This window comes from Dermacentor silvarum, chromosome 1 (assembly GCF_013339745.2).
Source record: "Dermacentor silvarum isolate Dsil-2018 chromosome 1, BIME_Dsil_1.4, whole genome shotgun sequence".
In the NCBI taxonomy this organism is placed as follows: Eukaryota; Metazoa; Arthropoda; class Arachnida; order Ixodida; family Ixodidae; genus Dermacentor; species Dermacentor silvarum.
In genome coordinates, this window is record NC_051154.1 from 23,628,159 (window position 1) to 23,644,989 (window position 16,831).

A 16,831-nucleotide genomic window follows, 5' to 3' on the forward strand; every position below is an offset into this window, starting at 1 on the left:
ACAGGTTCTCAACAACTTCCGCCGCATGCGGCCAACTTGCTGGATATGGTCGCACGACTGCCGCATCCGCTGCATCGATGAGACGGCCGCAGCCAATGACAGCGCCGCCAGCGTGTACGTCTTGGTCACGTGGCGGGTCGGCGGGGCGGGGCCGGCGAGCAAGCGCTCCGATCGTCCCGGTGCTTTTTTTTTTTTCCTGGTCGAGACGCCGGCCTCGTCCGCTGACGGCAACAGAAAAATCGGGAACAATTTGTTTCTGACACGAAATAACTTATAGAATGAAGTGAAATCGAAAGTGTGAATGTTATAAAATGTTGCGCGAAATAGTAAGTCGTTGGCGTGATACCGATTCGGAAGCGGTCAGCGCCGACGCTGCAGTAGTCTATGCAAAGCGGCTCGCCTGACTGGCGTGTTTTCTCATCGCTGCCAACGGCGCCGGGAAAACTAATTGTATTGTCACTTATGAGCGACATAAATGTTCAGACGTTGCTTGTGCTGACGAATATGGACGGTTTATTACGAGCTGCGGACGGATCGCAAGGGCTGTCGACCACGGATCCGACGGCCAGCGAGCTAGCCTATTTACCGTCTCCCAACGATCGCAAGTTCGCCTGGCTTAGTCGTTCGCTTCCGTCCGTGCCGATAAAATTAAATGCATGCCAATTTAAGCGCGACATAACTGGGTACACATTGTGCTGACCGACATAGGAGCTTTATTACGAGCTGCATGCGGTCGTGTCGCAAGCGCCACCGGTCTCGGATGCGACGGCCCAGCGAGCTAGGCCTGGCGACTCCTATGCCATCGGCGGCTGTCAACGGAGCCCACACTGCGGACGCGGCCTTGCGGAAACACGTCTACGCTGCTCGCACAGACGTGTTTTTATTGTGATCGTTTGTGTGAAACTACAAAACTGCAGTGTGCAAAGACGTTTTGTTTTCACTTTGCGAAGTTCCGCAGTATTTCCAGCGTCCATGCAGGGGCGCCGGTTGTGGGCGGAGATACGCGCCGCACGCTTATTCGTACCATATGTCCCGAATCGTCGTATGCGGCAAGTCGGACTCGTCATGTGGCGGATCGCGCACAAATCGCACCATGTGTGTAGCGCTTACATAGGCACGTTTCCGTCTTTGCCACAATTCCATGCTGATACGCTTGCGGTATTGAGTGCTTCGTTGTAACTCAAGCCTGAGTCGATGTCTCTACGGCGGGGCCGCTCTCGGGCATGGCGATGGCTCATTTTCCGAGCAAAAAGTGAGCCGGAGTTAAAGCTTGCATCTCGTTGGGGTCATCCTCAAGATAAGTTAGCGGTCTGCTACCAATAACGGCTTCAAACTTGCATGAGATCTTCTGCGTCCAGGATGGTGCGTCCTAAGGTCCGTTTCAAAGCGTTCTTGGTGGGCCGAATAAGACACTCCCACCATCCGCCCCACCAGGGAGCGCGTTCTGCAATGAACTTTCACTCAATGCGCGTTGTGGCGCCATATTCTTGCAGTACAGGGACGAACGCTTTGAAGCTCGGCGCACAATGACGAAATGTCTGGGCATTGTCCGAGTACACCGTTGTTGGAACACCTCGCCTCGCGACAAACCGACGAAAAGCAAGGAGAGCGTCGTGTAGAGCGACGATCGAGACAGTCGGTCCAAAAATAAGTGGGAGCAGTCTTAAGGAGTGGCATTGTTTTTACATAATCAGCTAGCCGTGCTCCGATGACACAGGCAATAAGCTGCAGCCGGGGCAGGGACATGGTCTTTATCGGAGCAACACGACTTCTGCTAATCAGCAATGGTGAGGCGCATATGCCGTCGGCAGAAAGAGCTCGGTGCATGCACGTACGCCTCACCGTAGGTGCATGCACCTCGCCTTAAGACTGGCATCAGTAATTGTGTGCATCTCAAATGACGGCTGTGTGCTGCGATCGTGCAAAAACACGTAGTGGGGAATATTTGCATGTACGTCTGGCAATTCAGAGAACCAAGCATTCCAGATGGCTCGTGCCTCGTCTGGTAGATTGTCATCCCATGCGTGATTCCGCTTCCACAGGTCTTGGAAAAGAAGCTTCCCTTTTACAGTGAACGGAGCAATATAAACAAGGGGGTCGTAGACTCTAGCTACCGTTTGAAGAACCTTGCGCTTGGTGGCTGGTCGGCTTGTCGCAAAGGTAGCGGCGTTCTGCGCTGTCAGCACAATTGTGTCGCCGTCACGCTCCCACGGCACTCTCAAAATTCTCATGAGATGGTGTTCTCCAGCTTCATTCTCAATGGCAACTTTATCCTCAATAAACTGTTGCTTCAGCATGTCAGAATTAGATGCCCATTTCCGCAGCTCCATACATGCTTCCGCGAGAATGGTACGCCCTTCTTTGTACACGACCAGAGCTTGTTCCGCCATTAACATTCCGATGATAAGGTCATACACATAGACGGCTTCTTCCACGAGGGCTGCGGTGACCGGAAAAATGTGGCGACAAGACGCGAAAGGATGTCGAAGAGCGGCGGCGAGCAGGAACGAACTTGAGGCAGCTCCAAACGGAACTCTCGTCTTCCGCCAAGCCACAACCGGCGGGCTACGATCTTTATTTTTGGGGGGGGCTGTTCAATCCAAAAAAATCGTTGCAAGTCACGATCTTCTGGTCTGATGAGCATTTGGAGATAGGGCTTTTTGATTGCAAGCACAATCGGGTGGCAGCAAAACGAGAGCAATAGCTGTACGACATCGACACCAAGCTTTACCCCTTTGGATAGAATGTCATTAAGGCAGGGTTGACCAACAGCGTGTGAGGATGCGTCAAAAACGACACGCAGTTGTCGTCACTGCATCTCGGCGTATCACAGCATGATGAGGCATGTACCGGGCAGCAACTCTTCTGGGACTCTTTCGGCATGACCTTCCTTAAAATAGGAAGTGATGGCCTCGTCATACTGTTGCAGCAGCTCAGGTTGTTCCTTGAATCTGTGCAACTGCATATGTAGTCGCCGTGCTGCAATCTCCCTGTTGTCGCTGCAGGAAGGGATCCCAGACTCTTGAACCATCAGAGGTACCTGGTACTGCCCAACTTGTCTGCTCAAACAACGCTCAAACGTTTCAAGGTCTGGGTGACCTTGAAATTTACTTGGCGTGCTCTTGTCAATACCGATTGTGTCGAGACGCCACATAGCTGTTTCGTCGTACTCCTGAGCAGAGACGTCTACCGACATAGCAGGGCGCAAGTTGCTGTAGAGGCGAAGTGCGAACTTGTTCCTTGCACAGTCCACCCGAAGGACGTTTACACCGCTGTGAGATGCTCGTTTAGGCGATCAATCTTCCCGGTAGCAACTTTTTAGTACGCGTCTGAACCAATCAAGATGCTAATTTTATCTGGACGCCACGTTGCCGGATCGAAGATATCGGCAGCATCATACCTTCTATCCCACAGCAGTTGCAGCACGTCGCTGTGCAGTGGTGGGCTCGTAACGGTGCACACTTCAGGCACTTCTAAAGCTTCTAATGTAACTGTGCTGTCTCGGAATCGTCCACGAAGTGTCACCGAAACGCGTCGACAAAGCAAATGATGCCGTGGATTTGCATTCCGGGACGTCACCAACGACAACGTTTCAGTACCCAGTGCTACACACTGCAATGTATTCGCAACATCGGTGCGGATGAACGAGTGCTAGCTGCCGCTGTCGAGAATCACACGAACAAGAGTCGTCGGTCTCCGCATTCCGCCCAAACGCAACCAGTCTCAAGCAGCGCAGACTTGGCTCTTCCGTTGCCCGCTGAAGCTGTAGTCACAGTCGGTGAAGTCGGGCCAGACGCAGCACGCTGCTCAGTAGCACCGGGATTAGCGGTTCTTGCGACGGCGCCTGACAGCTCGCAAAGCACCGTCAGGTGTCGGCGTTGGCACTTGTTGCATGCGAGGCTGCGAGAGACCCTGCAGAACCGAGCGACATGATCGCGGGTATCGCACCGGTAGCAGCAGTGCGCATTGCGTAGCTTGGCTCGTTTCTCGTCGGCGGGTATGTTGGCCGTGGATTCTGCGATGCCGTGATCTCTGCTATTGCACAAAGGACAAGAAGGAATGTGTGGCTGCGGATTTTCTATTGTGGCCAGGGCAGACGCCGATGGAATGGCAGGGGTAGGTATTGTCCGCGAACTCATGTCGTTAGGTTCCTTGGGCGAGTGGCGTACTTGCGACGTTGACTGTTTTTGCTTCCCTTCCTCTCGCACCTCGACCTGAATCTTCGAAAACATCAAAATATCCTTCGCCTGTCACGTTATGACTTATGGAGTCGTGCGCTCAGCTGATGCATCGGCTTCCGGTGTGCTTTCCTCCTTCTTCTTTTGGCGGTATAACGTTGCCAAGTCTTCTGGGAGGCACCTTATTAACACGGGATTTAGCACCACGATTTACTGATCAGGGGGTACACCAAAACCCTCGAGCTCGCTCATGTGAAATCGCACGGTGTCATGTAACTGCCGAAGCTTTTCCACGTCCCTTGAGATTTTTACCGGCCAGAGTGCAAGGAGCTGATCGGTGTGCTCGTTGACCTGCAGTTCAGGTCGGCTGAAGCGCTCGCACAGCATTCTTGACAGCGATTGATTGCTGTCGGACAGCCTGATGCCTTCGATTGCTCGTTTGGCAGCTCCGGTCAAGTACGTCAACAAGTACTTGAATTTTTCGATGGGAGGGAACTCGGGGTGTTTATGGATCGTAGCACTATAGTGGTCCCACTGACGCAAATCGCCTGCATATGTGGGCACCTGAAGCCTTGGTAGCGCGAAGGATCTATGACGCGATGCGCTGACCTGGTCTTGCGACACAGCAGCAGGCACGCTGCTACCTTGGGTTGTTTGTGCCTGGCAATTTGAAGTTTCTTTCGACAAAGGGTGCCTGAGATGAGAGGACCGCTGAGAAAGGACAAGCTCTGCATCAGCGATTGAAACAGGATCTTCTCGTTGTAGTCGGCAGCACTCTCAAGCTCGCTATCGATCGCCTCGTCTGCAATATCGTCGAGTATCTCCATGTCCTGCTTGAGGACCTGAGCTTCCTTCGTCTTGGAAAGGCTGACATATCTGTTAATCTCGCGCGCTTCGGCATCGGGATTCTGCAGCAGTTCTGTCAGGAGCGTTATATTCCGAGAGCCGCTGGCCCTGATAGTTCCACGCACCTTCCGAAGACGCTTTGTCGAAGTCATCGTTCGCGGTCGGCCTCTTCCCGGGTTTCACGGCAACATTAAATAATGTAATAAACGAGGACCCGTGGCCGTAGCTCAGCAACAAGTCTTTATTATCTCAGGGGCTCGCTGCCTTTCCTCCGCACATCTTTTTCTCTCCCGTGCTTCACCGCTCCTCGTGGGGGGGGGGGTTCTACTCTTGGTGGCTCCGGCTGCCGCGCGCACCCACGCGGGCTGCTGTATCTTGAAAGCCATGTGCATCGGGGCAACACAGTCGACCGTGCGCTGTGTTTTCATGACTTAGTTCGCGTTGATGCGAGACGCAGCACGAAGGTCAATTTGCTCGCCACCGCGCTTTCTCACTCCAGCGCTTTGACGGTGAGTTTCCGCCATCATCAAGTGATATGTGTTCATGTGTGCTTGTGCGTGCGTGACACCATGCTTGTTCATTGAGTTAGTATGCCTATGTTTACAAGTTTATACGTCCGATAACACTAATATCCTTACTTCGTATAGCTGACCACTAATCTATTATCGCAATCGATACTTCGCCTTGTGGGCCAGACTGCGACTTTTAAAATTTTTATTATTAATTACTTTTCTTCTGTAGAACATACAGAAGTGGAGTAGCCCGAGACACTTCATTCCTCAAACTCTAGCAGCTTTCTTTAGCAGATGAGCGATTAAATTTCAATGTAACGTCCACAATATGGACGCGTGAGTACATGCGAGACATGTTTCGGAAAGCTGCAGTTTCTTTTTATTCTAGAACAAGTTTATTTTGTGAGGCTTTACATAAAAGACTGTCAGCCCTTCCACTGTGGTGGAGATGGAAGACCAGCGAAGCTGTACTATGGTGGAAATTATGTATTTTCAATTATGACTATTATCACGTGATGGTGTAATTGGTTATTTGAACTATTAAAGAATTAGAAATATATATGATCCGGTGGTTTTCATTTATTTAGTGACCACAGGGACCATAGCCTTATGATCGCTACGGTACACCGCCATAGGGTGTACAGCAAAGGTTGGCACGTTCTTCATAAACACGTCACCAACGCCGCGCGCGTTCAGTGCGAACACGGGCAAAACGCCGCCGCCGTCGACAACAGTTCTTCGCGTTGTTTGTGTGACCGCACACAACCGCTGTCAAAACGCTGGCGTGAGCAAGCGCGCCAGCATCAGCGAGCGAAGGTTCATGCGATCTATCGCTTCAACGGAAACTGAGCGGCGAAAGCACAGCGCATACAAAGGTAGGAGCCGTGTTGCAGATCACTTTCAAGATACGGTGCGCGCGACCACCCCGCCGCCGCGGAAAAAAACAAGTTGCTCGCAGAGCAGAAGCCGCAACCCCTCCCTCCCGCGCTGCCTTCCCCCTGTCCTCCTTTCGCGTGGGAGACTGAGTCGCCAGTTCCCCTTGCACCCGGTCGCAAGATACGCATTTGGTGCCGCAGCTAAGCGTTGCTTCCCTTCCCGTCTCCCCACGGCCTTTCGCGCGAAAGAAGTCGCGTTTGCTCTCCGCCGTGTGTTCGCGCTCCCTGTGAAAGCACGCGTCCCTCGCGCGCTTTCACTCGCACATACAGCATACGGCCAATTAGAGTTTTTTTTTCTGCATCCGGACGCGACCATAGAAGATTGAGCCCTTCACAGCTTTGCTGTAAAAAATTGAGTCATTTCTTTAGTTTAGTCTTTATGGTTGAAATCCAAGGTTTGACGGAATCCCGTGTGGTCGGGAAGAGGCATAACGAAAAACAGTCACCGGTGATTACGATACTCCCTAATGCATCCGCTCTGCTCCAGCCAAGTTCTGCGAGCATCAAGTTCGTCATAGCGTTGACGCCCAGCTAAGGCGTCTGGAGAAGCCTGGGTTCCATGGAGAAATCGTGGCCTCAGTGGTAGATGGCCAGATTCATGTGGTAAAATTTGGTGGGAGGCGCAGGCTGGAGAAATACGCACGCCCGCCACAGCCTCCTGTCGTAGTGCCCTACTGGCAACAGGTTTCACACTGCCTCAAGAAGGTTGGCGATAGCTGCGGGGTACGTGTTGTGTTTTCAGCCCCGGAAAAGCTGGGGCGAATGTGTCGCCTAGTGAACCAATCCAAGAAGCCAGCCAGCCTGCACAATAAAGCAAACCAAAGCCCTCGTTGAATGTGAGGTTGGTGTAATGTACAGCATTCCCCTCGCCTGTGGGAAATGATATATTGGCCAAACCGGGCGCTGTCTTAATGAACGCTTGCTAGAGCATTGCAGGAATGCTACTTCACTAAGTGGCGCTGGTTATTTAGCCGACCACATTCGCCGTTGCTCGCATAAGCCAGCATGCAAGGCGTTTTTCGAACAAACATATGTATTGCGCAAATTTAGCACTCAGCAAAACTGCGAAATTTTTGGAGCTCTTTGTATCTCTAATGAAAAAAACTGTGGCTACAATCCACGCTGTGAAGGTTGTTGGACACCGAAGCTGTAAACGACCCCCACAACGATTACCCATTGTGACGTAACTTGAATTCACACACGTGGCTCTACAAAGAGTGAAACCAGAGACAAGTGAAATGTACTTAACCACACCCTTTAATACTTCACAACGACATTATATTCACGCTGTTCTTCTGGTGTCTTTACTTTCCGTGGTCTAACCATGGTAGCTTGGAATGAACTGAATCAGTTGCTAGACCATGGTGACGTCACTACGTGATTTCTATGCTGTTCGGTACTTTTCCACTCGGAGTAGCTTGAGCAACCGTAATCTTTACCGGGAAACACACGCAGGAGAAGGACCGTGCTTCGCATTATTCGCAGACGTCATTAGCATACATTACACCGTTTGCACTTCACATGAGGGTATTGAGTGAAGTCAACCTTTCGAAGAAGCTGCAAACCTACTCTTTGCCGGAACGCGTCGGAGGGTGCTCCCATTGTTCACACGCGCCTTATCATCAATCCTGTGGTTTTGATGCTTGTTTTGTGGTTTTTCTTTTGAAAACGATTGTTGAGCTGTATGATGTATGCCTGATTTCAAAGGAGATGTGCTGTTTGTATGAAATTTTTAGCCTGGCGTTTTTTTGCTTACGCAAACGACACGAAAATTTCCTTGGCTGGTAGAGGTATACGCAGTAAAAGATTACTGCGTCAGTGCTTCTTCTGTTGCGCTCGGGAAAAAAAAAACACTTGATTATCTCAGGGCAAACGTGTGTATCGCATCAGCTAGGTATGTGCAAGATTGTACAGGAGTGATGTAAAACTTTTTGTTTTGTTTGCATTTAATTTTCGACGACTCTGATGATTGTGGCCTGGACCACGGAATTATCTTTGGGCGGTCCGGTTAAGATCCCTGGGTCCGGTGCACTAGCAGCGCCCCCCCCCCCCCCCTCTGTGTACATAGAGCCCTGTTTTCCGTGCCTAAAATTCAGTTGAAGTCCGGCGTTCGTGTTGTCTTTCTCTTCTCGTCCGTGTTTAATTGTGCGCTGGAACGATGTTTCATTATGCTCCTAATTCGAAATTCGCGCACAGCTGTATACGTGTTTTCATTAAGCGATATATTTGCTGGTGCAAACAACCTGTCTCGTGCGGCCCGTTGCAAACGAAGCGAAATGTGGAATGACTTAGAGCACTGTACGGGCCGATTTTTGGGCTGCCCGCCCGAGCCCGACCAAAAGTTTTATGGCGAGACCCGGGCCCGGTCCAGGCCCGGAAATAATATACGTTACCCACCCAGCCTGGCCCACCACCCGTCACATTGGGCCGGAGCCCGGCTCGAAACCGGCCCGAACCCGGCCCGAGACCAAAAAAGACATTGAGCGTCAAGCATTGCTACGTGATGTGCCAAACTGCGCTCTACTGGGAACACTAATATATTTCGCATATACGAGGCGACCCAGGGCTCTGGAAACGGGGGGAGGGAGGGGGGGCAGGGGGTTTCGAGCCCATCCTGGTCTTGTAATGGTGAGACAAGTCATCGCTAAAAAAATAAACGCTGGCTGTAGTGGTCCAGAGCTCGAGGCTCAATACGGCCCGGCCCATGGGCCGGGCCGGGCCCGGGCTTTCGGGTAAGCCCGAGCCCGTACAGTGCTCTAGCGCGACTGCTTCGCTAATCTGGAGATCGCGAGAGCCAGCGCGTGGGTGACACGTGGACGCGATTCACAGCCTCCGCCATCTACAAATCTACCAGACGACGCGCGCCATCTTGTAGCCATCGTCGCCGCACTACGTTTTTCTTCTCACGCTTTCGCCATACCCTCCTCCCCTTTCCGCCTTATGGTTTCGCCGCACCCTCCTCTCTGGTTTCCCCCACGCGTCTTTCATCACGCGCAGCGATGCGTGTTCGCTTTCATCTTTCGCTGTGCTCGTTCGCTTGGTTACGTCGCCGCCACCGACACCGCCGACGCTCGCCGCATGAACGGGCGCTGAAGAGCGGTGCTCTAAAAACAGAACGTCGACCAAGAAAAATTTGTATCACTAAATATTTTTTCTTGGTTGGCGCTCTCTTTTTTAGTCAAGTCTTTATAGTTATCGGTGATGGAAAAGGATGAGGAGGAAAATAAGGAAGGAAATGTAGGGAGGTCTAGCAGACGCGCGTCCAGTTTGCTATGCTACGCGATAAAAAGCGTCAACTACGAGCTAAAGACGCCTGCTGGCATCATGTCACACCCCTTCCCACTTTTTCTTTGTGCCTTCATCTTCGTCGCATTATTTCGAGTTTCGTTCGATGTGTCTTCTTCGTTATCGCGCTGCTTGCTTATGCGCCGCTGAATTCTCCCTGGCGGACCTTGGTGCTCTCTCGCAGGCCGGGATATGCGCAGGCATCTCGTTTGACGGCACGGCATTTAGCGGGAGGAACGCATCAGCCCCATTGCTCCTCGGGCTGCCTCATAAATGAGGAAAACTGGGACGCTGCGCACGAAACTTTCTGTAATAGCACTATCTCTCGCCGCTTTATTTCTTCGTTTACATTTCTGCGCGAGCTCTCTCTCTCTCTCTCGCAGATACTCACGCATTCGCCGAATCCCCCCACCGCAGGCGCTCGGCCTTTTCCTTTATTGCCGGAAGAAACAGTTCGGACGGCCTGCACGAAATACTTCTTCCGCTATCACTTCAACGATGCCCATCCACGTTCGCTGCCTTCAAGGGTCGTTTTGATGCCGCCCCTCAACCCCCTCGTCTCTAACCTTGTGCCTTTGCGCTTCCTGTATTTTTCGTGCGCCTCCGAGGGCCGGTAGCTTCGCGAAATTGGACTTTTAAGAAGTTTCGGGTCTTTTTCTTTCTTTAATGAGGGGAAAATTTATTTATGCGTTTTGAGGTTTAATAGGCGCAGCGAAAGCAATTACCAATGACCCCGCACACGAGAGGGCCGTGTTTAAATGCGCAAACATCTCGGCGAGAAATGAGTGCCGGTCGTAAACGCACACATCGCAGGCGTCCAGATGGAAACGGCTACAGAACTTGTAAATGCTTGCCGTAATGCTGTTCGCATGAGGTACGCTGTGATTTACATGTTTTTAAGCAGGGAAATAACCCCACGAGCACATCGTCGGGGCTATCCAGCGCGTCAGCGGGGGTCATACAGCGTGATGTTTGGATTCTGTCGTATCTGAACCGCCTGCAGCTAAGACGGCCAGCGCTATCTTTAAATGTAAAATATCATCACCCGTAACACAATTTTACCCAATACTGTCTTAAAGGAACAATACGTTTCTTCTAGATGAGTTTGGCAGGACACAACTCAGCGAAAAATGAAGCAATTAAATGCCTCGTCTCCAGCGACGGACAAATGCGCACCCACGCCCTAAGACTTCCGAACGACTCAGTCTGGCTGCATAACGCGAGAAAGCAACCGTCATGCACAAATTGGAGCATGTGTACAGGCTCAGAATCGTGATTGGTGACGCGCTCTATAAGACGTGCATGGCGACCCAGGTTGCACACAGTTGCCACTCAGTACCATAACCCAGATTGCATCGATAGCAGCATGTTCATTTTCCCCAAGTACGTACGAACCAAAACCTCTGTATACCTCCTCTGCCAGCTGCCTCATGGTCGCCTAGGCAGGAGTAGGTGTTTAAATGATTCAGAAGAAACATTCGTCTGCAGTTACTGACAGGGCACTGCACTGGAAGAGAACAGCACGAATAGCAATGCAACGACAACGAAAACGCAAAAATGCAATTACGAATAAGCTAGTGCACCTCAGAAAAGCAATAGCAATAACTATAACGACGTCGCTTTGAGAGCATAAACAGAGCATATGCAGTCTCCTTAGCATTAGAGATGTGAATAGGTCCGCAGCATCTCCAAACTTCATTTCCGTGAGCAACAAATTCGACCTACATCTTTTGTCACAGGACATAGGATCCGACCATTCATCGACGAAAAACCTCAGGAAGGATAGACCCGGTAAATAATGTTCTTATTTGCCGCAGTTAAGCAAGAGCTGCCTTCAAAAATCAGATCAGGCACCTTGTATCGTCTCTTCATCTTATCGTTCGGGCCGGCACGTAATAAAATCAGCCCTTGGTATCACGGATTGAGGAAGTGCACGTAAGCTAAGTTTAATAGTTGCACCGTACTTCATGCCTTGAAAGCAAGCCCACCATCATATAGTTTCATTTTAGCTTTTACAGCCATGGCGGCAAAAATTGGGCCCCTGAGGAGCTAGAAAAAATATCGCCAGCAGCTGCTTCCTTCCTCTGCCAAATGCGTGTCGTTAACAGGAAGGCCCCTACAAGCTTGACTTGCATTTTGGTTTTATTCTGTCGCGGAAAGGGACTCCATATAAAGTTTTTGCCTTTGGACTTCCCTGGAAGCGTCCATGCGGCCGTTTTTCAGTGGCGGGACTCTGGCTGAACAAGTTAAGCTGACGGACTCCCAGGGGCTAGCGCAAAATTTTGAATATGACATCTGATGATTTCCTCTGATTTACCAAACTTTACATCAGACAGATACTTAGTGTGCTAGAGCAAGTAGTTAGCACAGTGAAATCTAGTTAAGGCTGGCCCCTCTGTCACCATTCAATACATCTGAATTCGCCAAGATGTTAGACCTCGGTCCCACCATGGCGAGCTCTGAACATAAAATGCTCTACGTAGCAACACGTGCACGTCTGAACGAATTATTTCTGAAAGCTATCATCATCATCATCATATCATCATCATCATCATCATCATCATCATCGTAATCCTATATTTATGTCCACCGCAGGACGAAGGCCTCTCCCTGCGATCTCCAATTACCCCTGTCTTGCGCTAGCTTATTCTAACCTGCGCCTGCAAATTTCCTAACTTCATCACCCCACCTAGTTTTCTGCCGTCCTCGACTGCGCTTCCCTTCCCTTCGTATCCATTCTGTAACTCTAATGGTCCACCGGTTATCCATCTTACGCATTACATGGCCTGCCCAGCTCCATTTCTTCCTCTTGATGTCAACTAGAATATCGGCTATCCCCCTTTGCTCTCTGATCCACACCGCTCTCTTCCTGTCTCTTAACGTTAGGCCTAACATTTTTAGTTCCATCGCTCTTCGTGCGGTCTTTAACTTGTTCTCGAGATTCTTTGTTAACCTACAAGTTTCTGCCCCATACGTTAGCACCGGTAGAGTGCAATGATTGTACACTTTTCTTTTCAATGACAATGGTAAGCTCTCAGTCAGGATTGGGCACTGCCTGCCGTATGCGCTTCAATCCAATTTTATTCTTCTGTAAGTTTCCTTCTCATGATCAGGGTCTCCTGTGAGTAATTCACCTAGATAGACGTACTCCTTTGCAGGCTCTAGAGGCTCACTGGCGATCCTGAATTCTTGTTCTCTTGCCAGGCTGTTGAACATTAGGTCTTTTGTGCTTCAATGCATAAAACGACGTTTTGTTAAGAAAGTAACTGGAACGCCAATGCATTTCTCCGCAAGGTTCTGGAATTATTATCTCGAAACTGGTGTCATCCTAAGAATTCGTTCCAAGTGGATCCGCCTTGCGAACTCTACGGCTAGAATTTGTGAATTGCAAAATGGGCTGTAAGGTAATTAGCTGAACACTTAATTAGTCATTTTTTGTTAATTAGTCGATTATGCATTTCAATTTTTTTGTGCACGTAATGTCCACCTCTTCGAGTAGACTAGCTCATGAACTAGAATTGTGCTATCTGCCACAGGTAAGCTTTAAAAAGTTTTGAAGGTGTTCGCTGATACACCCTGCGTAATGTCATTACTGCTTTAAGTGGCCCCATTTCACTACTGAGGGCAGTGTATCGCTGCAGACTTTGCTGAAGGCACTGTGCCACCATGTTTGATGGTATGTTCGAAGTGCCGCGTTCCGTCCCTTTTGCGCTCGCGTGATGCTTGTAGCCAATAAGTAACTGCCGCATGCGGTTTGAACTAATGATTCAATTATTTTTATGAAGAACGGCAGCATGCCTGACTGCAGAAGAACTATATATTTAATTACTCTTTAATTATGGCAACTCGCTGGAAAAGGCACAAAGCGTCACCCTATCCATCTTGAGGTGCTTTTAGTGGACACTACAGCACCTTGGCATACAAATATGCAAATGTTACACATTTATCGGCAGCCTCATATTCCGTGACTGAAGGGGTTACATACTAATGTCAGCCAAACGCGCCGAGGACAGCCAAATAAGCCCTTAATACAAAACGTTGCTTACAACAGCAACTAGAACTCATGCCACTGCAGCATTGTGAACTTGTGCAGAATGCGCAGCTAACCAATGCGCTATCGCGCTTGGTAACTCATGCAAGGTTTTGCGCCGTACACAGGCTCTGAGAGCGGTAGCAGCGTCTGTGCGCATTCAGTTCAGTCCAGTTTATTACCTTAAGAACCCCTCCTGAAGGTATTACACAAAGGGTGGGAGAACAGAATAAAAGAGAGAGAAAGCAAGCTGATGAGAAAAGAACAATGTTGCAAAACATTTCCCGTGTGGCTTAGGATGACGCATGAACGGTTATGGCTCTCAAGAAATCAGTGGAGAAGGTAATCACGGCGATGTGGTCGGAAAGGCCATTCCATAACTGCAGCTGCGCGGGAAAGAAAGTAAGCACAAAATATGTACCAGTATGTGCAGGTGACATGCCAACTTGAAGGGCGTGGCCATTGTGGGGAGAAATGTGCGCAGTAGGTGCTATACACCATGGGCGGTTGATGGTGCCTAAAAAAAAAAGAACATAACTTGTGAAACAGAGTCAGGGCGTAAATGCAGCGGCGAAGAGCAAGGGTTGTTAAAGACGATGCAGGTTTGAGGGCCGTTATGCTAACCTGACATTAATAAGAGGAATGGGTGGACCTAATGGCATGGTTCTGAATTGATGCGAGGGCGTTTCTGAGGTATATAAGGTGCATGACTCCATATTGCAGATGCGTGCTCTAGCTTTGGTCTGATTAGTGTTCTACAAGTCGACAGCTTTATGTGTTGGAAAGCGTGTCGCAAGTGGTGTTTTACGAGTAATCGTTTTACTCGCGGATGATACTATGTTAGAAACATGAGTATGCAAACTTACGTTGTGTGATAGTGTAACGCCTATGTATTTGAATAAATCACTTCGCCCACCTCGGGCGAAGACTTCGCTTGCTCAGAGCAACAAAGTTTATTCATCGTCCTCTGTGGGGACACTAGCTGTTGCACAAGAGAAGGGAAGGGCATTTCAACTGCGGGTGACAAACAAATTTACACTTAGATGGGTTCAGTGTCCTCATATATCACGATCATGCCATTACCACACATGAATAAGGTTATCCTGACGAGCTTCTGGGTTGCTAGTGTTATTGATAGATTCGATAAATGACGCACTCGTCGGGAAACAGGTGGATGTTGCAGGACACGTGGACGGGCAGGTCATTAATTTATTAATAACAGAGGTCCGAGCACCGATTCTTTTATATAGTTTAGTACGCTAGGATGTCTATTCAAATAAGAAATCTTGGGTATTAAGCACTGATGTGGTACTTTGCCAAACGTTCTGGTGAAATCTAACAACATGGCGTCAGTCTGTTCGTTGTAATCGAGGTTAGCGTGCAAGTCGTGGAGGAATCTAGCCAGTAGCGTGCCGCGTGAGTATCCATGTGGGCAACCTAAATTAGAGTATACATTTGGGCTAGTTGCTGCGTATTCCAGCTTGCGACATTGTTAACTAGCGCTAAAAAGACGTAGGATGGAAACGAGAAGTCCAGAGGACACAACGCTAGACTTCAACTGAATTTGGACCAGAAACATAAAGTACATCAGGCATGGTGCAAGGTCCTAAGTAATGATGTTTCCTGCACACGAAAGCTTAACCTGTTTTTAAATAAAAGTCATACATGCAGGCTAATTCCCACTCTTACAGGGCACGTCCCTGTAAACCGCTTCTATATAGTTAATGTTGTGCCGCGGTTTTATTAAAGGCGAACATTTGATGCCTCTAAATGGCTCGAATCAAAAGCGCTCACTTTAGGAATGATTCATCGCGGTGGCAGTTCGGTGGCTACCAAGTGCTGGCGTGACCTGCGTCAATCAGAGGGCTGAAGAATAGTTCTGAGCACGCAGCCTCCGAAACATAATGGCCCGAGGTCCGCACACACCGTGCTCCCCGTTTTACAGGTACCTACGATCTAAATATGCGTTGTGAGGCAAGCGCCATAGGGGCAACGTCTCTCTCGATAATTACCATCGCCAAAGGGTGTTGAACGCTCCGCTCAGGCCTCTTCATACATGTGTACACAGGGCAAATGGTGTGAGTGGGACCGGGCTCGAAGAAGAATGACGAATTCTGCCTGTCGAAATCGGCAGAGAGCGGTTTGTGGTTGGAGGAGGACGGAAAACAAGATGTGAAAGGCAGACAGGTTAACCAGATTAAATGTCCGGTTGGCTACTCTGCAAGGGGGGGGGGGGGGGGGGGGGCGTTTATGGCAGGAAGGATTAGAAAACAAGAAACGACAAAAAAGATGAATCGCATCAGTTCGAACATTCTATAGTTTTTCAATGAGTCCCGTTTCTTTTAGAAATCACACTAGCGCTTTTAAAGCAGTTCAAGCCGACGTCGGCTGGGGCCAGGGTCCAAGTATTCTGGCTTTCGTAAGGGGATGGTTATCATTCTTGTCGAGCGGGGTGCTCAGGACTTTGTGCATTCACATGACGACAATCACACAGAAGGTGCGCTATCGTCTCTTTGCACCCGCAAATTTAACATTCTGGGCTTGTGGCCTTCTCAATGAGGTAGGAGTACGCAAAGCTACTCCAACCCATAGGCGGAAAATGAAAATTACCTCCCGTCGTGGTAAGCCATGTGGAAGGCGGAGCTTCAGATGAGGATCCAGGGAACAAAGGCGCTGGTTTTTAGAGTCTGCCGAATTTCATTGGGCCAACGTAAGCTCGTGAGCGAGCGCACGGATCTTTCTCGCTGCGTGTGTTCTTTGCATCGGGATAGCGACGCAGTCAGTACTTTTACGTGAAGATCGAGCGGCTGCGTCTGCTTGCTCATCTCCAAGGACACCACAATGACTTGCCAACCATTGAAATACGACGTCATGTCCTTTCTCACCTACCCGGTGGTGAATTTCTCATGTGTCCGTGACAAGCCGATCATGGGGCACACGGCGTAAAGCAGAGAGCATTCTCTGGAAGGGGACCTTGGAATCGCAGAAGATGGACCATTTCTTGGGCGTTTCCTGATTGATCAATTGAGTCGCTGCACGCAGAGC